This window comes from Ostrea edulis, chromosome 7 (genome assembly GCF_947568905.1).
Source record: "Ostrea edulis chromosome 7, xbOstEdul1.1, whole genome shotgun sequence".
NCBI classification, from domain to species: Eukaryota; Metazoa; Mollusca; class Bivalvia; order Ostreida; family Ostreidae; genus Ostrea; species Ostrea edulis.
In genome coordinates this window covers 33,133,952-33,160,309 of record NC_079170.1, presented here as the reverse complement: position 1 = coordinate 33,160,309, position 26,358 = coordinate 33,133,952, and the positions used below count along the sequence as shown (strand labels likewise).

General features: G+C 33.7%; 1 protein-coding gene across 3 annotated transcripts in view; it reads left to right on the top strand.

The window, feature by feature from the left end:
* Nucleotides 1-406: 406 nt before the first annotated feature.
* LOC130048042 (uncharacterized) overlaps nucleotides 407-26,358 on the top strand; it is a 68,391-nt gene continuing 42,439 nt past the window's right edge. For 2 of the 3 annotated variants that reach the window (XM_056144033.1, XM_056144034.1), the window contains exons 1-2: nucleotides 24,720-25,933; nucleotides 26,042-26,291. The gene's annotated coding sequence lies outside the window, so the exon portion shown is untranslated. Of the gene's footprint in view, nucleotides 546-24,719; nucleotides 25,934-26,041; nucleotides 26,292-26,358 lie in introns of those variants that run through there. The other variant, XM_056144036.1, reaches the window with a different exon arrangement.

Here is a 26,358-nt window from a genome sequence, read left to right as displayed (position 1 = left end):
TCTATGGTCGTTATAACGATCTAGTTCGTCAATACAACCTCGGATTAGGTCAAATGTTGTCTGACGTGTTTCATACCGATTGTTAAGCCGTTCTTGGCACACTGATTTGACTGCGGATAACTCCGTTTACTTGATCATGATATGGGGCTCACGGTGGGTGTGACCGGTCAACAGGGGATGCTTACTCCTCCTAAGCACCTGATCCCACCTCTGGTGTGTCCAGGGGTCCGTGTTTGCCCAACTATATATTTTGTATTACTTGTAGGAGTTATGAGATTGATCACTGTTCGTTATCTTCACCTTGCATTAAATTAAAAAAGCAAAAGAGACGACTGAGACGGGGATTTGACCGTTTTCTTACTAGATGTTAGCCCTACTTTCACTTTGTGTGTGACGTCACAATTATGGTCACATGGTGTTCAGGGAGCTGCCTTTAGACTCGTTCCCCTAAAATTAGATATGTATTTCCGATTTGTTGTTCTATTTTCCTTTAGCTGTAGGGAAAATAAAGGACATTGGATATAAGGGGTATTCTGCTTTTGACGGTGAGTGCTTATGTTGTTCCCCTCTTAATCTAGATCAAACTCACTCTTGATAATAATCTACATAATTACCACCTATTGGTAGTTGTTAAAGTTGATGACCTGTAACTTTCAATATCCAGCTGAAATTGGGGTAAATAACTAAATGTTACACTTGAAACTAGTATACAGTGGAAGACTGTTTATACAAGCTTCATTTTCTGATGGAAATTAAGGCATTTCTACAAAATGAAGTAGAGTTCTAACATATATACTTCCTGTTCACAATATTTACAAAAAAGGCAGTGATTTGAGCATAGTCCAAAAATATATTTTTTTTAAGTTTCTGGAATTTCCCATTACTAAATATAGTATTTTACACTGTCGATGATTAGATTGTAAACACGCTGCCGCAGTGTGAATTTTTTGATGGAGAAACTTTAATATAATTTTTACATTCATTTAAAATCAAGAGACATTAAATGTGTACAATGCTAAGTGCCTTCCGCCTTGCTTTAACTTCACGAGAGTCAATATATAAACAGATATCAATGTCTACGAGAATTTTGTAATTACGATTTCTTGTAACATAAAATTGTATCAACTGTGAATTGTCTACATGCTCTTGATTTATGTGTTTAGTTAACAAACATAAAACTTAATTACATAATGGTACATGTAATATGATTAAAATAAGGTCCGCCCTTTTTATGATGCAGCGACAACATGAAAATATAGGAGCGGATCGAAGACCTCATGTTAATCAGATTGCCATATTGGCGTATTCATTGGAAAAAATAGAATGTTTATTCTGATTAAAAAGGAAAACAACTTTTAGGGTCTTCTATTCTCCTTTTTCATACTGGTTTACAAAATCTATTTGATAACAATTTCGCACCTAAGTTTGTAGTATTGTCAATTTTTGTGGAAGTGGAAAACATTTGAATTAAACAAATTAGTTTAACTGTATGTATGTATGATACGTTCGGATTAATTGAATAAGTGTTGAACCATTACCTACACAGCTATGTCATTTTACGTACTTGTGCTGAAAAGCTGAGGAGCTAACTTTCTTAATTAAAATACTTTTTATCCCATGTATCATACGCAAATTCACTAATTTTACAGATTTAAAGGAATAGATTTACTGATAACTGCAGAAATTAACTCCAAGTTATTGTTAGTTTAATTAAGATCAGACATTTTTCCAATATTAGAAAACGTACTGTTTTTCTACACAGAAAGAAAACAGAAAATAAACATAGAATTCCCACCGTCAAGTAAAACTGCAAGTGTTTCCTGAATATATACCTTATAGGCTTACTGGTGTGATACTGTATAATGAATATTAAATATAATTATATTTTAACAAATGTTTCAACTTATGAACCATGCATGTATAAAATGATCAAATTCACTAAACTAGTACTGAGAATGTAACAATAACATTTGTACGTGTAAATACACTGTAATTATATTTCTACGTACTGTTACATAATCGTGTATGTTATATTCTCAAAGTGGCCCTGTTTTTGGAATCAATAAATTAATTGATTGATGGATTTTATATTGTTTAACTCTTGAGAAATTTTCACTTATATGGAGACATCACCATTACCGGTGAAGAATTGCAAAATTTAGGCCTATGAGTAAGGAGGGATTCACCTGCTGTGACACGGGACCTCGTATTTTGTGGTCTCATCCGATTTATTCGCCTCTTACGACAAGCAAGGGGTACTGAGGACAAGGGCTGCATTCAAGCCGCTACGACTAACCTAGGGTTTAGGTATAGTAACTTATCTTTGCCAATTTACAATGTGTTGTCCTGATTTTGAAGGGAACAGTAGCTTATATTATCATTTTGTCGTCTTTTCGTTATTTTGAGACGAAAAGTCGCTAAATATCGTTCTGTTGTCTTTTCACCTGGAAATAACACAATGAAGTGTAAAATAACATAAATCAGCCACCATACCTAGCCCAAAGGCTAGCCGCTACGATCTTGAACGCAGGCCAGGTACTCTAACCCGAATTCCCATGGGAAAATAAAAAGACATGAGATACATGCTGTCAAATTAAGATTTACCATTTACAACGCGTTAGAGCAGGGACATTAGATGTAGTATGTTATAGAAATACAGTTGTATTCATCGTTCTACTATAGATCAAAGGAATGTCGCGTTCATTAGTTTCTAATACACGTGACGTCATCAAAAGATGATCAGAACATTGATGCATATCAAACTTGCGCATAGAAGATAAATGTATGAGTTGAAAAATGTCATTGAGACGAAAAACTGATAATCCAATTTTATCATCATCAAAATTAATCAATAGATATTGCAAACAAATTTAGAAATGACTGAAAAATGTTTCTCATTCAATAGAAAAGTAATCATCTACATTCCGAGATCGATACACATGTAGACAAAGATGGTAAATTGTTCTTCAACGTCTCACTCGTTAACTTTGAAGGGCTGCAAAATTTAAGCCTATGTTCATCGCTTAAAGACATTGAGTAGGGAGGGATCTTTATCGAGTCACATCTGTTGTGACCAGGGCGGGCGGTAAATCTAGTACTGCCGATTCCCGACTCCCGATGGTCCCAGATTGCGATGTTTGATAGATGATATTAAACCAGCGAACAGAATTACTTCAGACTTCTCGAGAACAACCTTTATGTCCAAATTGATTCACATAATTAAAAAAACCCAATAATAATGATTATGAATTCTTAAATTTGAAATGTCGCCTACTCAAAAGCGGTAAATTTAGTACTGTGTTGTAAATACAAAAACCGAAAACGGACACTTTTCGTTCAATGCATGATTTTATAAAGATACTTTTAAAAAACCAAACCTGTTTTTAAAAAATGATGTTGAATAAATTTTCATGTTTAATTAGAAGTATTTCTTCTTTTTCACAGTTTTAATGATTCCAAAATATACATGTAGACCGATATACATGTAGTGTACTGCCCGCGACTCCCGATGGTCCTGGATTGCGATCGATGATTTATAGATAATATCAAAACCGACGAACAGAATAACTTCATTTTTCTCGGGAACAACCTTTATGTCCAAATTGATCCACACAATAAAAAAAAAACAATAATGAAACGTCGCCCACTCAAAAGGGGTCATTTATACCCAATTTTTCACTTCGGATGAAAGTGAAAACCTGTACGTAGCAAATTAGTTTAATTACCATCCAATACGAGGCTAGACGCATTGCCTATAAATTTGGAACAAAAGATTCTAGGTGTGATTGAAAATTTCCCGGGGGAGGATTAATGGGGGCAAAAAAAAAAATGACATTTCGAAATTCCAAGGGGGTGTTCTGTTATTTAAGACAAAATCTATTGTTAACAAATGTGTTTATTTATTTAAATATTATATATTTGTATCTAAAATCAAATACATGTATCGAAAATTGGGTTTGAATTTTCTTTCTTCCCCAGCAAAACAATATCTAATAATAATTTTGAAGGACCAATTTTACAAAAAGAAATCAATTTATCTTGATTTTTTAATGATTAAATTTACATATATTAAAGCTCAGAATTTGTTATATAACTGTTAATTAATGAAACAAAACATTGTTAAAAATCATATATCACTTGAACAAGATCACACACATTATGAATATTTTCTATCATTATAAAAAAGAGTTAAATACCGTATCTTTTATTTTATTTTTATTCTTAAATATAATTTTGTTTTCGAAAAATAAACGTACATTGAAACAGACCAGAACAGATAATTTAGAACGTTTGGCTAAAAAACCCATAACAAATCGGGAAATATGTAAAATGGAGTGTTTTTCCAAGACAATTAGTAACAGATGTGTAATTAGATTCAGAAAGTCATCAAATTAAATTTCAAACTTCCTCATGTAATGCAGATTCAAGTTTGTTCAAATCATGGTCCCAGCGGGTTGGATGGGGCCACAATAGGGGATCAAAGTTTTACATACAAATATATAGGAAAACTCTTTAAAAATCTTCTTCTCCACTGAGCCAGAAAAGTTGAGATTTACATGAAAGCTTTCTGACATAAGGCAGAATCAAGTTTGTTAAAATCATGCCCCCTAGGGGTTAGGTGGGGTCACAATAGGGATCGAAGTTTTCCATACAAATATATGGGGGAAATCTTTAAAAATCTTCTTCTCAAGAACCACTGAGCCAGAAAAGCTGAAATTTATATGAAAGCTTCCTAATATAGAGCAGATTCAAGTTTGTTCAAATCATGACCCCAGGGGTTTGGATGGGGCCAGAATAGGGGATCAAACTTTTACATACAAATATATAGGAAAAGTCTTTAAAAATCCTCTTCTCAAGAACCACTGAGCCAGAAAAGCTGAGATTTTTATGAAAGCTTCCTGACATAAGGCAGATTAAAATTTGTTCATATCATGTCCCCTGGGGGTTAGATGGAACCACAATAGGGACAAAGTTTTACATACAAATATATATAGGGAAAATCTTTAAAAATCTTCTCAAAAACCACTGAGCCAGAAAAGCTGAGATTTACATGAAAGCTTCCTGATATAAGACAGATTCAAGTTTGTTCAAATCATGGCCCCCGTGGGTTAGATGGGGCCACAATAGGGGATCAAAGTTTTACTTACAAATATATAGGGGAAATCTTTAAGAATCTTCTTCCCAAGAACCACTGAGCCAGAAAAGTTGAAATTTATATGAAAGCTTTTTGATATAGTGCAAATTCAAGTTTGTTCAAACCATGGCCCCAGTGGTTGGAAGGGGCCATAATAGGGAATCAAAGTTTTACATACAGATATAACGGAAAAATCTTTTAAAATCTTTTTCTCAAGAACCACTTAGCCAGAAAAGCTGAGATTTACATGAAAGGTTCCTGACATAAGGCAGATTCAAGTTTGTTAAAATCATGCCCCCAGGGTTAGATGGGGCTACAATAGGGGATCGAAGTTTTACATACAAATATATGGGGAAAATCTTCTTCTCAAGAACCATTTGTCCAAAATAGTTTACATTTACATGAAAGCATCTCAACATAATGCAGATTCAAGTTTATAAAAATCATGGCCCCTGGCGGTATATAGGGATCAAAGTTTTACATGCAAATATATGGGGAAAACCTTTATATATGATTCAAGGTGACTCAGGTGAACGATGCAGCTCATGGTCCTTGTGTTTACTGAATCCTCTCAATATTGTATCTACAAAAGAAATTTCTTTATATATCATAGACCCTTTATACCTTAAAAACTGATTGTTACAATTATAATACCATGCAACACAATATATGTATGCATATACATGTATATATATTATACTACATGGCTAACAACACTTGCACATGATTTAGTGTCAATAAAGAATTGAATTGATATTCTTATGATTAAAAAAAAGCTCTGGTTAGACACTTTCTATGTATCTGGATTACATGTATTTAAAACTGAAAAGATGAATTTTTTAATTTACTAGTTTGAGTGTGTGTATATTAGTTCAACACGGATTTTAATATTTATTGTTCAACTACCGTAAGTTAGTATTTTCTGTTACAATTTTCTTACAATTATTAATTGTAAATAAATCTTATTAATCGTTTAATTGCCTTTGTTTGTAAATTCTGCCTCTGTGTTATCAAAGGTAATTATAACCCTAACAGTATGATCTATTTGTAAACCGAGGCAGGCTACTGAAAGATAAGTTGATGTTACAGGGACTTCAACAACCTCATTTAAAGTCTGCATTCCGTAAATTCTACAATTGTTATAACGACCTTGCTTGCAAATATAACCTACCATTGGATAGTATTTTGGCTGACATGCTTCATACCAATTGTTAGGCCTTTGTTTTTATACCAAATTTGACAACGGAATATTCCGCCCACCTGATCAATACATAAGGCTCATGACGGATGTGACAGGTGATGCTTACTCCTCCTTTTGTTTCTCGGAGACTGGGTTAGGTTTCTCAGTGACTAGGTTATGTTTGTAGTAGTTGGACATTCTGCCACTAGTATTGATATGTTATTTGTAATTCACGTTGTGTTTTTTAAATAATAATAAGTTTTATGTAAAGTATTCAACCCTTTAGATATGTCCAGGAAGGTTTGAGTCCACTTTGAGTGAGGATAGTAATTAAATAATAAATAAAGGTTTAAACCTTTAATAAAGTTCAACAATTGTATGATAAATACCAAAATAATAATCCCGGGGAATGAATGTGGCTTGAGAGAAAAATATAACTAAATAGGGAAAATAAAGAAATAATAATAAAAAATACAGGGTGAGGCAACTCCTGATATTTACCTTGTTGCAAGGTTTAGCTTAGCAGAAGCTGCGAGCACGGTTGTGCTCGGGTTTAGATACCGTTCTTAACAATAGAATAAAAGAAAAGGTTGCTTGTAGATTATGATTTGATAATAAATGTAGAAGTTACCAATGAGAAGTTTTGTAATAAAATACGTTTGAAAATAAAATATAAATCTCTTCCTGCTTCATGAAATAAACAACTGGAATACGAAGATAGGAATTTACGTAGACAAGTAAGTAGAAAATAATGAAATAGAGATAATATACACCAGTACTACCACATGTTTCTCTGTGACTGGGGTATGTTGTTCAGTGATGTGGTTATGCTTTTCAAAGATAGGGTTCTGTCTCTCAGAGACTGGGTTATGTTTCTCAGTGACTAGGTTGTTTCTCAGAGACCAAGTTTTCTTTCTCAGTGATTGGGTAACCCAGGGACTGGGTTATGTTTCTCAGGGACTGGGTTATGTTGTTCAGTGACTGGGTTATATTGTTCAGTGACTGGGTTATGTTGTTCAGTGACTGGGTTATGTTTCTCAGGGACTGGGTTATGTTGTTCAGTGACTGAGTTATGTTGTTCAGTGACTGGGTTATGTTGTTCAGTGACTGGGTTATGTTTCTCAGGGACTGGGTTATATTTCTCAGTGATTCGGTTATGTTTCTCAGGGACTGGGTTATGTTGTTCAGTGACTGGGTTATGTTTCTCAGGGACTGAGTTATGTTGTTCAGTGACTGGGTTATGTTGTTCAGTGACTGGTTTATGTTGTTCAGTGACTGGGTTATGTTGTTCAGTGACTGGGTTATGTTTCTCAGGGACTGGGTTATATTTCTCAGTGATTCGGTTATGTTTCTCAGGGACTGGGTTATGTTGTTCAGTGACTGGGTTATGTTGTTCAGTGACTGGGTTATGTTTCTCAGGGACTGAGTTATGTTGTTCAGTGACTGGGTTATGTTGTTCAGTGACTGGGTTATGTTGTTCAGTGACTGGGGTATGTTTCTCAGGGACTGGGTTATGTTATTCAGTGACTGGGTTATGTTGTTCAGTGACTGGGCTATGTTTCTCAGTGACTGGGTTATGTTTTTGAGTGATTGGGTTAAGTTTCTCAGTGACTGGGTTATGTTGTTCAGTGACTTGGTTATATATTGTTCAGAAATGGGGTTATATTTTTCAGAAACCGGGTTAAGTTTCTCAGTGACTGGGTAAGGTTTATCTGTGACTGGGTTAGGTTTCTCAGGGAATGGGTTAGTTTTCTCAGGGACTGAGTTCAGTTTCCCAGTGACTTGGTTATTTTGTTCAGTGACTGGATACATGTATGTTTCTCAGTGACTGTATTAGGTTTCATTGTGACTGGGTTAGGTTTCACAATGACTGGGTTAGGTTATTTAGTGACCAGATTATTTTGTTTAATGACTGGGTTTTGTTTCCCAAGGACCATGTTAGGTTTCTCAGTGAATGGGTTATGTTTGTCAATGACTAGGTTAATTATGTTTCTCAGAGACATGGTTATGTTTATAATAATAATAATAATAATAAGACCTTTATTTAACCAGGATTACATATTTAGCGATAACGCTAGTTTTCAATATGGTCCTGCATATAACATACATACAGACAGATATTAGTAAAATAAACACAGATTAAAAGAAGTAGAATACATATAAACTTAAGAAATAATTATGAATGTAAGATAAATAGAATACAAAATGAAGCTTAAAAAGTATGGTGATAATCTCTAAGATAATTTCTCTTAAAACACGCAACACTCGTTGAGTTTCTTATGTTTTGACTCAAGGCATTCCACACTGTGCTCCCTGAAATGCTGAAAGATCTTCTATAATATTCTGTTTTTGCCCTGGGCATATACAAAATATTTGAATAAGAATTTCTAGTTTGCCTCTGACTGACTTCTGATACATATTTAAAAACATTTAAATAATCTGGCATTAAACCATGTAAAACTTTATACACTAAAATGACTTTTCTATAGACAAAGTAATCTGATAGAGGCAACCAGTTAAGTTCTGTAAACATGACATTAGATGGTGTTTCAAAATTTCTGATGTTAAGAATTACCCTTGCAGCTCGTTTTTGCAATATAAAAAGCTTATTCACATTTTCAGCATTTCTTGGATTGCTCCATATAGTACAACAATATGTAAAATGTGGAAAAATCATAGTATTAAAAATCTTCAGCAGCGCATCGTTTGACATAAAATATCTTATTCTTCTTAAAATGCCAATTCTCTTGGAAATCTTGTTCATAAGTGATTCTATATGACTTTTCCAAGACAAAGTTTCATCAATAATAATACCAAGTAATTTTGACTCCTGAACACATTCTATGACATGGTTATTTATCACTAAATTTAATTTTCGATACTTTGATAATTTTTGTGCCGATCCAATAAGCATACATTGAGTTTTAGACAGGTTTAAGCTTAATTTATTTTCCTTAATCCACATTATACTGCGCTGAAGATCTTCATACATCTTTGACTCAATATTTTCCACTGACTTATCTGTTACATCTTGTGAAGTATCATCTGCATACATATTTACATGAGAATGTTTCAGTGCTTGTGGATAGTCATTAATATACAGGATAAAAAACAATGGGCCTAAAATAGAGCCTTGCGGAACTCCAATGGTTACATTTCTTTCCTCCGATAAATTGCCTTTCCAAATAACTCTCTGTGTACGATTTGTTAGATATGATTTAAACCATTCAAAAGTATCATTGCATATGCCAAATGACTTGAGTTTGTGTAATAAAACCTTGTGATTTATAGTGTCAAATGCTTTCCGTAAGTCTATAAAAATTACACCAGTAAGTTTACCTTCATCAATATTTTTAAGCCATCTATCTACTAGAGAAATAAGAGTACTTTCACATGAGTGTTTTGGCCTAAAACCAGACTGACAATCTGTAATTAGAGAATTTACTGACAAATACTCATAAAATGAATTAAAAACATGCCTTTCTAAAATTTTGCTCACACAAGGTAAAATGGATACAGGCCGATAATTATTAACTAGACATTCATCCCCTGATTTAAAAAGTGGTACAACTCGTGCCTTTTTCCAGTCATCTGCACAAGTACATGAAGATATAGAATAGTTGAAAATATATGCAAGAATATCACATACACTGTTTGATGAAAGTTTTAGAAGTTTGACAGAGATACCATCCAAACCTGTTGCCTTTGATGCAGACATACATTTTATCTCATTTTCAATAAATTCTGCAGTTATACCTGGTATTGTATAAGAATTTTTAGGCATTTGTTCTTCAACTGTAGGTAAAGTGTCATCAAAATGTTTTCCTAGCTCATGACCAATGTTACAAAAGTAATTATTAAAACATTCGGCAATATCCTTTGTATCTTTAAAAATTACGTTATTGTCCTTAAGAAATATACAGTTTGTATTCGTTTTCTTAGATGGTAAGAATTGCCTAAGTTTGTCCCACATGTCCTTGGGCTTGTTTTCTGCCTGGGAAATTGCTTCCTCAACAAATGCATGTTTTGCCTCCCTGATCTTTTTCGTCACCCTGTTTCTTGATGCTCTGTATAGGTTCCACGCGTGATCATCATTACTCTGTGTCGCCTTTTTAAAGAGGTGTTCACGACAGTGCATTTCTGTAAGTATGTCATCGTTTATCCATTCTTCTGAACGTGAGTTAATTCTTCTTTCTTTTAGAGGAATGTGTTTATCCACCACTTCAAAAAATTTAGAATAAAAGAATTGCCACATAGTATCAATATCCACCATTTCATATATGGGACTCCAGTCAATAGTGTTTAGTTCTTCTTAAAAACTGCTCTCATTTAAGTTTTTAAAATTTCTATATTTAATATGAACGTGACTGTTTGCACCGGCTCTAATTTTACCATTTACAGCGTAAATCAAGTTGTGGTCACTTAATCCTATTGGGAATACTCCTGATGAAGAAAACTTATCCGGACTATTTACATAAATATGGTCAATTAAAGTACTGGAGTCTTTAGTCTCACGTGTAGGGATTTTTATCAGTTGCTGAAATCCAATGTTTTTCATGATAGTCTTTAAACGCTTTGTCTTGTACTCATCCACATTGAAATCGCCCATAATTAGAATATCTTTGTGTTCTGCTATTAGTTGTTCAATCCGCCCCTCAAACTTCTCTAACCAATCTACTGTGGAATCTGGAGGTCGATAAGATAAAGCACAGGATGTCTTAGTCGACTGCCCAATAGAAATCACAAATTCAAGCATTTCCAAATCATCCATGATTTTTATGTTTGTAATGGTAAATTTTTCTTTAATGTAGACTAATATTCCACCCCCATTCCGGTTTCTATCCCTCCTCAGAATTCTGTAACCATTCATTGATATTTCAGAATTTTCTATTTTGTTGTCCAATTTACTTTCAGTCAAGGCCAGAACATCAAATGCACCTTTACGTAGCATTATTTTGATTTGATCCAATTTACTTAAAATTCCTCTCACATTCAAGTGTGCATATAAAATTCCCTTAGGTACAGTTTCCAAAAATTTCTCAAGAGATAGGTCAACATTAAAGCCAGTTGAAATTTCACTTATACAAGAGTCACACAGCCATTCTACCTGATTAGGAATTTCCATGGTTTGGGTTGTAGTTTTCACTACCTGATTACATCCAATACAGTGCACATTTATGGTCTGTTGAGCTCCTTCTGGTCCTGGGTTTAAATGGACATCGTTTGATAAAAGTAGACATAAAAATCCTATATAGTGAGTAGTCCTCACAGAACTTCTTGATTTCGTTGAATGCTCCATAGATAAACTTCTTGTTAAAATTTCACGTCCAAAACAACATAACTTTGAATTCAAAATAGGCCATCTAAATCCTGGTGTATAAGTAAAATCCTCCTCTAACTCTTGGAAGAATAAAACGGTAGAAATTTGTTTAAAAGCCAGATAAACTAGGAGAGGTGTTAACACACATCTGACCACGGTGGCCATCTTGGGAAAAAAAAAAAAAAAATGTTTCTCAGAGATTAGGTTATGTTTCTCAGAGACTGGGCTAGGTTTCTAGGGGACTGGGTTATATTTCTCGGGGACTGGGTTATGGTGTTTAGTGACTATATTATGTTGTTTAATTACTAGGTTATGTTTCTCAGTGAATAGGTTATGTTTCTCAGAGACAGGGTTATGTTTCTAAGGGACTGGGTTATGTTTCTCAGAGACTAGGTTATGTTTCGCAGTGACTGGGTTAGGTTTCTCAGTAATTTCTGTGGAAACGAGGGTTATTTATATTCGGACTTTCCTAAGGAGATAGAAAAGACCGAATATAAATGACCTCCTCGTTTCCACAGAAATTAGTTTCTCAGTGACTAGGTTATTTTTCTCCGTGACTGGGTTATGTTTCTGTGACTAGGTTAGGCCAATTCTACTTAATTAGTAGATTATCATCCGGGGTCATAAAAAATATGGGGTGGATGGGGGATTTTATTTCTTAATTTTTATTTTCCGAGAAAAACATTAATGACAAAATGCATCACACAAAGTGTTCATCAAGTTAACATTCAAAGGATCCTTGGTAGAAAATATAAATCCAACATTCTGTGACGTTAATCATTCACTCATGTCACTAGGAAGCAAGTTTGTTTGAAATCGTAATTTTTGAGAAAATAAAAAAATTCGGAGTAGGCCCTTTTTGAAGGGGCGGGCGGGGATGATAATCTATCAATTAATTCAATTCTAATATTGACCTTACGATTCTCAGAGACTGGGTTATATTATCTAGTGACCAGATTATGTTGTTCAGTTACTGGGTTATATTTCTCAGGGACTGTGTTATGTTAGGGAGTTCAGTCTGACTTTCGTGACGTTGTAATATTTGATTCAATGGGCATAAAATTGGCAATTTTAAACTCCAGATGTTAACAAATAATATTGCTAGTTTCCGTATTCATGTTGAAAGAGCTATTGGAAGATTGAAAACTTTTCATATGTTGTCCAATGTTATGCCTCTAATTATCAAACCTCTTGCTGATCAAATGTTGTTTGTTTGTGCCTTTCTTTGCAACCTTCAAAAGCCCCTCCTCAAAAGTGAACACACATAATCAAACTCTCAATTCTGTTCAAACATCTTGTGTATTTATTTTGACAACTTAAAAACCTTTTTATGAATAAAACTTGTACTAAAATATTCATTCGCTTTTCACATTTTTACAAAGGTCATATTTCTGTGGAATCATCTTGGTATTCAAATATACACTGCAACTTCAAAGATAGTAGGTTTTGATATAGCCAATTTAATTTTTGGTGAACTACCATATCAGAATCAAAATGCACTCATTACGTTTCTTATTGTCTTTACCAAGTAATACAGTTTTTAGCTGTTTAGCAAGGATCCAAACATTGGAGGTTTTTTGAACCACTTGAAAACAAATTATTGTGCTGATAAATTATACTGCACTCAAAATTCTTTTATGGGCTAATGGGGTACTTCTGCATTACTGTTTGAGGGCTTTGAACATGTACTGCATAAAAAACAGTTGTGACTTTTCAACAATAATCTTGAAAATCTGTTCATCGTAATATATGCGATCAACAAAAAAGCCTTTCTTTGTATAGAATACAAAATGACACCACTGTTTTCGACAAACACTCATTTGCCCTTGAATCTGAATATACCATGAAGTGTCAATTTTTAGTCGTACATTTTCATTTCCATCAAGAGTAACATTATAGTGATTGTCCATGTAAGCTTCTTTGGGTAATTTGTGTTGATGAGTGAAGGAACATTTAATTTCTAAAGATCTTCACCACAACATTTGCAACCATTCAAACTATCTGGAGAAGCCCCCAGATATGGATTGGTGGAATCTATGAATAAATTACAGAGCTTTATTTCCGCTTGCTTATGTTCATTTGTACTTATCAAAATAGAGTTGTCTAGCAACAGGTTCATGTAATTTTCCAAATGACAGAGAAGGTAAACATGGTTTTGAAGTTTTCCCCATAATTGATTTTGAAATATAATTTTCTTCCTTGTCTGTAAATCTAAAATGCAAAATGGATCCAAAATTTAAAGCACCAATTCTACCAACTCTATGATTCTTGATTTTCACTTTGCACTTTAGTTACATCTTCAATATGAGAAATTGTTTAAACACAAACAATTTCCTCAAATTTGCATTAACTGAACTTATATCAAATGGACCCTTCATATCTTTACAAACTTCTGTCATTGTAGGTAATGAGAAATTATCACCACTTTCATAACTTTTATCATAAAGGGTCTGCAGAAGCAGAGCCCCTGTACCTGTGCAAAGTTCATGGAACTCCTTTTTAAGGTTTCCCCAGGGTTTTTGTACAGGCACTCTTGGGTCATACACAACAGAAGTTGCGCCAGCTGGCATCGGACTTGTCTGGTCTATCCTCATATCAATATCCTTGATCTTCTTGGGGTTGGACTTTTTTTCTGGGCTTATGCCACTGACATTGTACGTCTGTACCTACTTCAGTTCCTCTGTCCCTGTGTCTTTCACAAAAACTGGACAGAGAAAACAGGAGTGTTACGCAATGCTTGCAAGTTCCATTATCTCTGGAAGAAAAGTAGTAACAAGTACAATGTCAGCAACTTAATTTATACATGTTCAAATATTGATATCTTTATTTTTATAGGACATAAATGAATACAATATGACAAATATGAATGACTTAATGAATTTCGAGTCAATAATTTGATAGATGATATGAAGTATGTATGAAGTTTCAACGATGAATTCAAGGCACTCAAAATATTGAAAATTAGAATTTTCTCATTGCATGAATTATGTAAAACTTATACGGTACCAATGTTGCTGCACCAGATGCGCATTTCGATAAATTATGTCTCTTCAGTGATGCTCAACCGAAATGTTTGAAATCCGAAATAACAATGAAGTTTTAGAGCTATTATAGGCAAAAACAGTGTGCCAAAAAAGTGGAGTCAAATTCGTTTAAGGATAAGAGCTATGCGTGAGGGAGATAATCCTTAATTTTGAAATGAATTTCTAAATTTTATAACAGCAATTAAATATACATCCGTATTTTCAAGCTAGTAACGAAGTACTTAGCTACTGGGCTGTATCAGTACAAATTTATCAGAACGAATATTGATGTTCAGTTTATATTTTTAGTTCACCACAATGATATTCTAACACAGTATACCAATGGCAAATTGAATTGTTTCATTTCTTTGAAATCTGTTTGTAGACTCATCTCTTAATCTGATCGATTAGCAATACATTTCCTGTTTCAAAAATGTACAACTGTGTTACTTCGAATTCCAATATATTTATGATGTTTCATATATCGTCTAAATCTCGTCCCCGTCCATCCAGCCGCATCATGAAATTAGCCAACGTATTTTAAATGCTGTTGTTACCTTGTATTATGTCTCTAACGCCAACATCATCCAATGCAGACTCTGCGAAATCTTTATTTGTGTCCATTTACTCAGCCGCGCACTTCCTAGGGTTTTCAGCCATAATGAGTATCGTTCACAGTCAGATCACTCAGGTACTGTTGTGTATTTTGATTAAATTGTTCAGACAACTTAATTTCCTTTAAATTCATATAATACTGAAGGAAAGTAGTTTCAAAACATATCCTACCACATACTGAGTCCTGTGAATTCTATAAATCCCAGTTTTTGGTGAAAAACTATCGCACGATCGAAAAACACAACATTACATATCGAGCATGCGCACTCTCCTCCATCTTGATTTTCATAAACTGATTTGAAACGGGGTACCTATACCATCCGTGATGTTTGTTTAATACCTGTATCTTGACTTCTTTCGGGGGAGTTTGTTAATTACATGTACCCCAACAACCGAGCTCGTTTTTGAAGCCATGCGCGTACACGTGTGAATTATGGAAGTATTTTCAGTGCAAATTACATGTACTAATTATAATATTTTCTTTTTCACATACATTGTATATACTAATGCATGAAAAAATAAAATACTATGTATCATTTGTCAAAATGTAATAGTATACCGAGATGACTAGTCAATATCCATGCGTCATGACAAAAAGGGCAAGCATTTAAATATCATAAAAGATGATACCAAACATGTATTTTTTCTACTTTTCCATGTTCGGATGTATGTATCATATCCAATTTTTTCCCGTAACTGACTTGCACTTCGTAATAGCTCATATAACAAGTTTGGGGAAGAAGTATTTTCAAGTCAGCTATGGCGCAAATCGTGACATGCAAATACTTTCTAAGTACCGGTAAACCTCGGGATCTTTGTGTTCACAGGCTGAACGGAGTAGCCCTATCTCGTTCAACCTGTACAAATAAAAGGACAGAGACAAAGTTCTATTCAACTACTCTTTTATTAAAGAAACATTTCATTATTATAATCATTGATTACAATCCATATTACACAATATACAATAATAATTACAAACATTATTATAAAAGTTCACACAACAATTAACGAATCCATCTGACAAATTAAAAAGTTATTTCAGAAATGTGCAAATATACTCAATATCTTACCTGTATAAATGAAAGGGCAGAGACAAAGTTCTGTTCAGCTACTGAAGAACTCTGTCTCTGTTCCTCGCATTTATACCCCGTACATCCTCTAACATTCCTTACCATATTTGTTATATCTTAATAATCTGTAATATTGACATTGGCTTTTAATTCAAACTCAAAGCCAACACAATTATTTCCTTGAAAAACCTATAATTTAGCGTTGCATACTCAACTTCACTTCTAAGATTTTACATAAACTTTAATTTCTTGTTTCTCGTAAATAATATATACAAATGCTTGACCTCTGGTAGGTTATTTGTTATACTCTGATTGGTTATATATAATTATACGTTTCCTCTGGCTAAAATCACTTTCACCCTTATTACCTTGCAAACAAGCTATAAACAACCTCACGATGAAGAGTTCGTACACTCTTGTTCAGCATCTTACTGTTGTTTTTGTTTCCCATTATTATGCCAATGTCCATTCATTCATTATCCTTTCCCCATATATCAGAATTCTATTATCTGTTTGATACATTGCACTTTTCGTTATGATATATCCATGTATCTGTACCAGTATTACTGTACATAATGTGCATATGTATTTTGATTTTGTTTATGTATGGTTGCTGCGTACATTAATCATACAATACAATACAATGCAATACTAAGACTTATATAGCGCTTTAATCAATTTGAAATCTCCAAAGCGCTGTACATAAAAAGCATACAATTCAAAGTAAAAACAGCAATGTCCGACATTTAAAAAAAAGATGGTACATGCATATGATTGCAATACACTGAGAGTCTTTAAAACAGTTAGTAAATAACCCAGAATTGTCTTTTAGCTAGATATCAAAAGGAATATTAAAAAATGAGTCTTTAGGTGTCGCTCAATCATGTCCAGAGATTTGACTTGGCGTAATCTGAGTGGTAAGGCGTTCCACAGTTTTTGGCGCGGAGTAGTCAAAACGCCTGTTTCCGTGAGTCTGTGTTCTTATTTGTGGAACATTTAGAAGTATTCCATTTCCTGAATGTAAATTTCGTGGAGGGCAAAACGGGATAAAGTAAGTTGGTCCGGTTTTGTGGACAGCTTTGTATCTGTGTACAAGTACTTTGCATATTATGCGGTACTGAACTGGGAGCCAGTGCATGTTATACAGTACAGATGTTATGTGATCATGTTTTTAATACGAGTTAATTATCCTTGCTGTTGTATTCTGTACACGTTGGAGTTTGTCTGTGGTCCTGTTTGGTAAGCCAAGTAGCAATGCATTAGCACGGTCAAGCCTTGATGTTACCATAGCATGCATTAGTGTTTTGCAGGTTGTTTTGTCAATAATGTGTCTAATCCATCCAATATTCCTTATTGGTAGAAACAGGACCTTGCCATGTTAGTCACATGTTGATCCATAATGGGGGATTTATCAAAGTAAGATCTTAAGTTCTCAACTATTGGAAATGATTTGATGACACATCAATCGAAAGTAAGGCTGATGTAAGACTAACCACGATCTCTGTTTCTGGGTGCATAAACGATGAATTCAGTTTTGTCACGATTCAATTTCAACATGTTTGAAGACATCCACTTGCTGATATCAGACAAACAAGCTTCAAGTCTTACTTTGAAAACATTCCAGTTATCAAGTGTTTTGCTCACTATAAAGACTTGAGTGTCGTCGGCGTAACAATGGTAAGACATATTGTGTTTCCGGCATAATTCACCAATGGGTTGTGTAAACATGCAATACAATTTCGGTCTCAAGACCGAACCATGAGGAACGCCGATTGTCGTAGCTCTTTTGTCTGACTTAACATCTCCGATTGCAACACACACACTTCTGTCGCTGAAATATGATTTGATCCACCAAAGCGCTGTGCCTGTTATACCCAGTGTACCATCCAGTCTGCGCATAAGTATCGGGTGATCAATCACGTCAAAGACTGCCGAAAGATCAAGCATGACAATTGTTGTCGAGAGCTGCAGCGATATCACAGTGGACTCTTAGTAAGGCGGTTTCGGTTGAATGACTTGTGCTATAGGCTGACTGTCTTGGGCCGATGCAAGAACACTAAGAGCCTGGTCATTAAATTCAACATCTGCAATATATGTGGCGTTAGGATCCCGATTATTATTAAATCATGTAAAAGTTACGATAATTTCATGGGAATATACGTTAAGTACTTCTACAAAAAATGCATTATGCTTTGTTTAGACTGAATTTATTCAGAACTGTAGAACATGCAATTCATTGATTTAATCTACATATCTTTTTTTTACTTGATTGTGAAATAAGTACAATCCGAGGGGGGAATCGTAAACATCCCCACTAAATAGATCACCTTGCGTTCACCGTGCGCTCACCGATCACTTTACACTCCGTTCGCATTCTGCGTTCGCTCACCGTTCTGTGTTCACCAACCGTTCACCAATTTGCGTTTACCGTTCGCTCACCGTTTCCTCACCCTGCGTTCACTGTCCGATCACCGTTCTTAGGGAAAGAAAAACGTTTCGGGGACTATAAACCTCATCAAAATAAATGGCTCTGTGGGTATTACCGGTCAAGACAGGCTTTTTGTTTTTTAAATTCTCTGTTTAACGGGAAATGCCGACCCATTTTTGTAAACCTAAAAAAAAGATAAAAGAGGTAAAATTTACTTTTTAAGTACTACTCCACGTAAGAGTCAGACAGGTCATATAATAGGCGTGGTACATGAATATCTTAAAGCTGAGAAATTTTTGTTTGAAAACTTTTATTTGAGTGTAATATACCATCAATGGTAAAAATTTACCATGTCTTTCATTTAGTGTTTGACCCCAGGTCTGAAACTAAATGCACAATCTTGACTCAAAATAACTGAACATGTGCTATTTTCAGAATTCAATAAATCATATTCCCAAATGAATATTAGAAAGTTTAAATTTTTAGGTTATTCCTATATTCCTACTCAATCCTGAGGAGTATCTAAAATTTTGTGTAAATTATTGTTGGCATAGATATCGACTTCTAAAATTTTACACAAAAAACCCCCACATTATTTGCAGTACGAATTATGTCCCTTTGGTACACAAAACGTAAGTGGCGGTTAAAAATCAAGATGGCAGCATTCAATGATGTCTGCTCTGCAACTGTATTTTGATAGCCCCTGTGGAACCTATCACATATTTACACAGGAAACAGCTCTAATTGATTTGAAAGATTGTTCAAGAGCAATTCTAGGACATTTAAGATCGTGCAATTTGAGTGAGAAGTTCGTGAACCTGGCCTACTTGTCATCCATTCTGCCCTCTGGCATTCGGATTTAGATCAAAACGTTACTGTATGTGCCAACCACAGATTCAGTCACGGAATCAATATGAAACCATCGCATAAATGGATGTCCTGGTCATCCTCTCTATTCCAAGTGTAAGCCACATAGAGGCATGAATCTGGATGTGTGTTTTGGCTCAACTTGAATGAGGAAAGTTATGTAGGCTTGACAGAGGTGAGTGTTTCTAACAAAATTTAACTTTATCTTTAATAATACCACAATAGTTTAAAGATTAATTTTCATTTACTATTAAATATACATACATGTACAATATACATTTTGTGTTTCCATGCCTCAAGGAGAATGATTTGCAGGAGGTATTATTTGCTTTTAAAATGTATTTGGTACTAGCAACTGATCAAGTAGTTCCATATGCTATTGTTAGTATTGGTGTATATTTGTATACTTTCAGTGGAATATATTCCTGTGTCAAAGTTCAAATGTAATGGCATCATTTCACTGTATTAAACAAAGATTTTATTAAACTAATGCAGGGCCCTTGAGGCCATATAAATCATAATTAGTAATAAACATCAGAGGAAAAGACAGGAAAATATCCAAATAGATATTATATGATATAATAAGAAAACAAACTGTAGTACAGAAGTTTGTAGCATTGAGGGATTACATGCAAGGTGAAGATAACGAACAGTGATCAATCTCATAACTCCTATAAACAATACAAAATAGACAGTTGGGCAAACACGGACCCCTGGACACACCAGAGGTGGGATCAGGTGCGTAGGAGGAGTAAGCATCCCCTGTAAATCATTTAGCAGTGGCAATGAATTATAAAATTTATATAATTACCTTCCTGTATATATCATCACATGATAGTTTCATGTACAAGTAAACTGTATTATATTTGTATATTGGTGTCATTTCACTGTAATAAATATATAATGCAAATATACACACAAAAATGAATTTCTGACACATGTATACTTTTAATAAAGTAATCAAATTATTATTTTTTTTACATTTTTTTTTCAAGTTAAACAGAGCATTTTTTCTAGAATGATTAGTGAAAATTTGCTCATCTTGATTAATATTAGATGATCTTCATTGACATTATACATTATCCACATTTGTTTTCTTTTTTTAATGAAGTATAAAAAATAATTTGGCAATATAGATCTGTCACTTTGAAATAGAGGACATTTAATCAAGGGAGGAATGTAAATCACGTCACACATTCTCTAAATTCTTTTATTTTTGTCCATCAGTGTTAAAAAAAAATTCATATCTTTCACAAACAATTCTACAGTATATCAGTGTATATGACACATAATTTCAACATATCCTAATATCTTTTCTGTTGCGTGTAAAAATATGTTCAGGTATGTGTAGACTGAGCATTGTCAAAATATCAGAATTTGAAGGATATTTCTTCAAACTAGAAACCTGCAGATAATGAACTGACAATCTGCTTACCTCTCTGATTTTGATTAATTATTACAAATTTTACTAGGACCTTTAGGGTATTTTGCCTCTGGAAAGTGGGAATGTTAAAATTTATTTCCAGTCTGAATATAAAACTCTAGCTCCTACTCATTTGCTATAAAATTGTAATGTTTTTTACTTAATTTTCCTACATTACTCATTATTACATTATAATTAAAGAAACCAATAACAGAATAATATATAGATCAGTTAACTTCTTCTTTAAATAATTTATGTGACAATTATTGCATGAATTTGTATTGATTATAATTTTTCACGATTAAATATTTTACACTTAATCACAGCTAGGGACTTAGCCCGTTTTGGGTCTGACCTCCATGATATCATAAATATAGAGTCTATATTTATGGTATCACAGAGTTCATGCCCAAAACGGGCTTAGTCACTGTGCACTTAATCTGCACAGGGGCAATCCCTTGGTTTTGTGAATTCAATTTCTGATATGTCATGACCATTTCAAGCTGGGTTGGGGTCTTAATATGGGGTCAAAATCTAAAATGTTAACTCTCAACATTCTTACTAATAATGCAAAAATTGAATCCGCCCTAACAATTTTTGAAACTTATATATATATATATATTATATTTTGGTTTGAATTAATGATTAATTATTCTGACTAAAGGGCAGCTAAGCTTATAATTATATCTTCTTGTTTTGCAGCTAACAAAGAAAGAACAGACATTTCCAGTATAAGGAAACTGTATGAAAAATTCTAAGAACAATCGTGTTTGATGTCAGATTTTGTCCGTCAATGTCAATATGTACTCCAAATCTAAACTGATGGAATTGTTGCCTGGGATTAAAAAACACCAGACTGATAAAACACATTGACATACATTTATGCATGGTCTTGATGGAAGGTAACAGACAGTTCAGACTACAACCCATCACAAAGAGAAGATGGACAAAACAAAACTGGTTCATGCTGTTGAATTCTTCAGTGATCTTACCTTTACACAAATGGTGCCATATGGTACAAGGAACATTACTTTAGATTCTGGACAGGGAATTACTATACCCAACTCCTTTATAAAACCTCTACAAAGTTACTGCTCAGAATCAAGATTTACACCTCTTGTTATCCGGAAAGGGTGTCCCATACCAAACCATATTATACAGAATAAATTGTGTATCCTAGTTTGTATTTGACCAATCAGAGACTAGACTACGAAAAGAATTAAATTATTTTGGACTATATAGTGTTTCACAAACACATATTGTTCCTTTAAGACTTCAATGTCATATCAATCTCATGCAAGTGTATCTTAGCCTTGATGATACATATAATGAGGTGAAAGGTTCCGATCAAAGTTGTAAAGCGGTCATTTTAGAAGAACTAAAGAAGAAATCTAGAACAATAAAAAAAAAATTCTAATTCACACGATCTTTAGCTAGGTGATACTGCATTTATTAGACATTAACCTGTGTATGGACCGGTGGATATAAGATAATTATAGTGAAGTAAAAATCAGACATTGAAGTTTTGAAGTCTTAATTAAAATAAAAGAGGAAAGTACATCTATTATTGTTGATGACATGAGGCTTTGTTGTGATTGTGTCTTGTTTGAAAGTGGAAGATGTATACTGAATAATGCATAAGTGTGACATTTCCATATATAAGTAAAATAGTTTTGAAATTTTATTAAAATATCCTTTCAAAGTGAACTAGAGCCTGATAATTATTTCGATGAATGTTGATGCAACTAAAGATATACAATTATTGCCAATATAATTTGTGATGCATGTACAATGTACATTTAGAAATCATGCACATTTGTAAAAATAATAATAATTAAAAAAATACATTGATTTGATTAAAGTGTATCGTTAGGCAATTAGAGTTTTTATGATCTGAGTACAATTGTACATGTACAATATATGATACAAACGAGATTTACTTGAAAACAATGTGAAATTCAGGTTTCCTGTCATTTTAGCTCACCTGAGCATCACAAAGCATTCTTGGGTGAAGGGGATTCAAGTTTGTTGAAATGAAGGGACATGCCCATTTCAAAGGGGAGATAATCACAAAAATAGGGTGGGATCACTTAAAAAATCTTCTCAAGAACCACTAGGCCAGAAAAACTGAATGTTTTATGAAAGCTTCCTGACATAGTGGAGATTCAAGTTTGTTAAAATCATGACCCCCAGGGGTATGTTGGGGCCACTATACAGGATCAAAGTTATACATGGGAATATATAAAGAACATCTTTAAAAATCTTCTTCTCAAGTAAGAACAACTGGGCCAGAAGAGTGGAGATTTACCTAAAAAGTTCCTGATATAAACGGTAGAGGTTGATTCAAATTTGTTCAGATTATGGCCCCCGGGGGTAGGGTGGGACCACAATAGGGGCTCAAAGTTTGACATGCAGTTATAGAGGAAAATCTCTAGAACCACTAGGCCAATTTCAATCAAACTTGGAACAAATCATCCTTGGCTGAAGGGGATTCAAGTTTGTTCAAATGAAGAGCCATGCCTCCTTCAAAAGGGAGATAATCATAAAAAGGCGAAAATAGGTTGGCGTCATTTAAAAAGCTTCTCAACAACCACTGGGCAAGAAAAGCTGAAATTTATAAGAAAGCTTCCTGACAAAGTGGAAATTCAAGTTTGTAAGAACCATGACCCCTGGGGATGATTTTTTATTCAATAGAACTACTAAAAGTAACAATATTTTTCCACTATTATATTGACTTCAGTTGAATATGTCAATAGAGCAGTTTTTATTTTTGTGTAAAACATTTACTCCTTTTGCATGGATTCCGAATTTGAAAAGAAATAATTGTGTTTGTTTCCATGGCAACCGACATTCTCATATGAAATTTGTAGTATTTAAAATCCTAGCATCAATAGCAATAAGTTATCAAGATGATATACTTAGATTACAAAGAAAATTATATTTAAAATTGCAATGAAATATGCACCTTTACTGGCATATCATGACAAAATGCATCAGTTTGTTTCCATGGAAACACAGCTTAGAAGACATATTCCTTAATATGTCTCATGTTAGGTGATAGCACTAGTTCCAATGCATGTTGAACAAGCATCCATATATTTCAAGTTAAATGCGGGAATTTTTATCCAAAATTCAAATTTGCCTCTAAAATAGCCTGTTTTTTTAAAGAATGTATCAAATACACCTATTTTCCAGACAGAAATAATACCATAATAGAAATGTTCAAACCATTAACTAAATATCAAACTAAATAACAAAAATATTAGAAAATATTATATAATGATGATTTGAAATGAAACCAAACTTAATCCAGCATATTTGAATAAAAATTGTCATATTTCATTAAAAAATGGACTTATCTATTTTGTGACCCGAATGCTATGCACGTGTTACCATGGCAATGGAGTTGCATAGCAACCACACTTTGATGGTTTTACATTACTCATGTGAGATCATCAAGTTAATGTGCCATTTAAAAAAATCTGTGACAGTGCGTGCCGGATCCCTTATCTAAATGTTTATGTGGTTACAGAGAATGGCTGTTAATGAGAAATTATTACAATTTTAAATGCTATTTTTAGTAACAAGTATGCATTTATACAATTTGTTTTCATTTACAGGCATAACTGAAGTAAAGGATTTTATGACTGATAGTGTTAGATCTATCCAGTCTTGGGTTTTAAGATTTTTTAACTGAGAAAATGTTGAAAAAAGGGAAAAATCCGATTTTGACTTATTATTGATTATCTCCCCTTTTCAGGGACATTGATCAGATATTACAATTGACATTAACATATTTTCTTTTATATCAACAGTTTCTTTAAACTCTATATTTCATTACAATAAATTCATTTTAAAACATTTATATCAAATTTGTGCATAATCTAATTTTTAAATCTCACTATTATACCACGAAATACTTGGATAATAGCTATTGAATATGTCTTAAACTGGGTGATCGTTACTATGGAAACCAAACAGGTGTAAGAAAAAAATGAGGTTATAATTTCGCTTCTAGAGGCAAAAGGTATCACCATGCCAAGTTTCATCAAAATCGACGACCATGATGTGCCACTCCCTGCCTGACTCTTATATGGAGTTGTACTGAAATAACCGCCGAACGTCTATTATGTGATGCTTTCAAATAAAATTGGGATCGCTATATACAGTACTAAAGAATCATGCAAACTTTTGTTGATAAATGAATTCGTTAAAGCTGTATTAGAGCTTCTTACTGATTATGACTATTTACCGTTAATGAGAACTAGTTTAATGACGTTTCCGCGGGAATATTGAGGATCACATGTACACTGTACATGTACATCAAAATCAACGTTAGATGCATCAACTAAGCAGTTTGCTGCAGCAAAATTGAGAAGGCACGTTTAAATGACACTGTTGGGTTTGTTATTTCGGATCTCTTAGAAGATTCGCACAAAATGTCACCCTCACAATATCTTGGATCGAGAGTGAAAACACTGACATAGATCCCCAAACACCTGTCAGTGTGTTTAAAAATTATTTTGGGTAAGCCATTTAATACTTATATAATCATACGCTTTATTCTGTGAAAATCAAATTGTTAAAAGTATATTGTGACAATTCTTTCACATCAATATGATTTTGAATTCAGTAGAAACTTTGAATATCTTTCGAAACACTTTCATTGTAACATTGAATAGGTATTGATGTAGACTCAGATTCGGTTTACAGGTTTAGGATTAACAGATTTCAGATACAAATCCATGTCGGCACGGGTAAATGAATTAGAGTCTGACCAGGATTCCAAAAATAAAACTGCTGCCCAGGGAAAGAATATATTCGATGTATCGAAGGCCGCAACTAGAAGTTACAGACATTATCCTGCACAAAGGTAAAATACGCAAAACACAGAATTTAATACATTACAAATTCATATTGAATGAGGATGAACATTTTAAATGAAAATTTTAGAACAAAAAATCTATAGATTTTCTTGCAGAAAAGAAATTACTTCCAATGATATGTTATACAATGGTATCATCTCAATGCTAAGGAAGCATAACATTGGGTTCACCCGCCACCAAGTTCAAAATGTGGGCAACCACATTGTGTCTACGTTGACTGAGGCATTGTGGTACCTAGATCCACATCAAGAAAAATTTCGTAAAAGAGGCCTGCAAATTTCCAAGCTCTTCAAAGAAATGTACGGCTACCGTGATCTTAAAATGTAACATAAGAAATTTCTATTGGTACGTATAAATCAGACTTAAAAATTATATATTTATGTCTTTTACAAATAATGCACAAAATACTAGA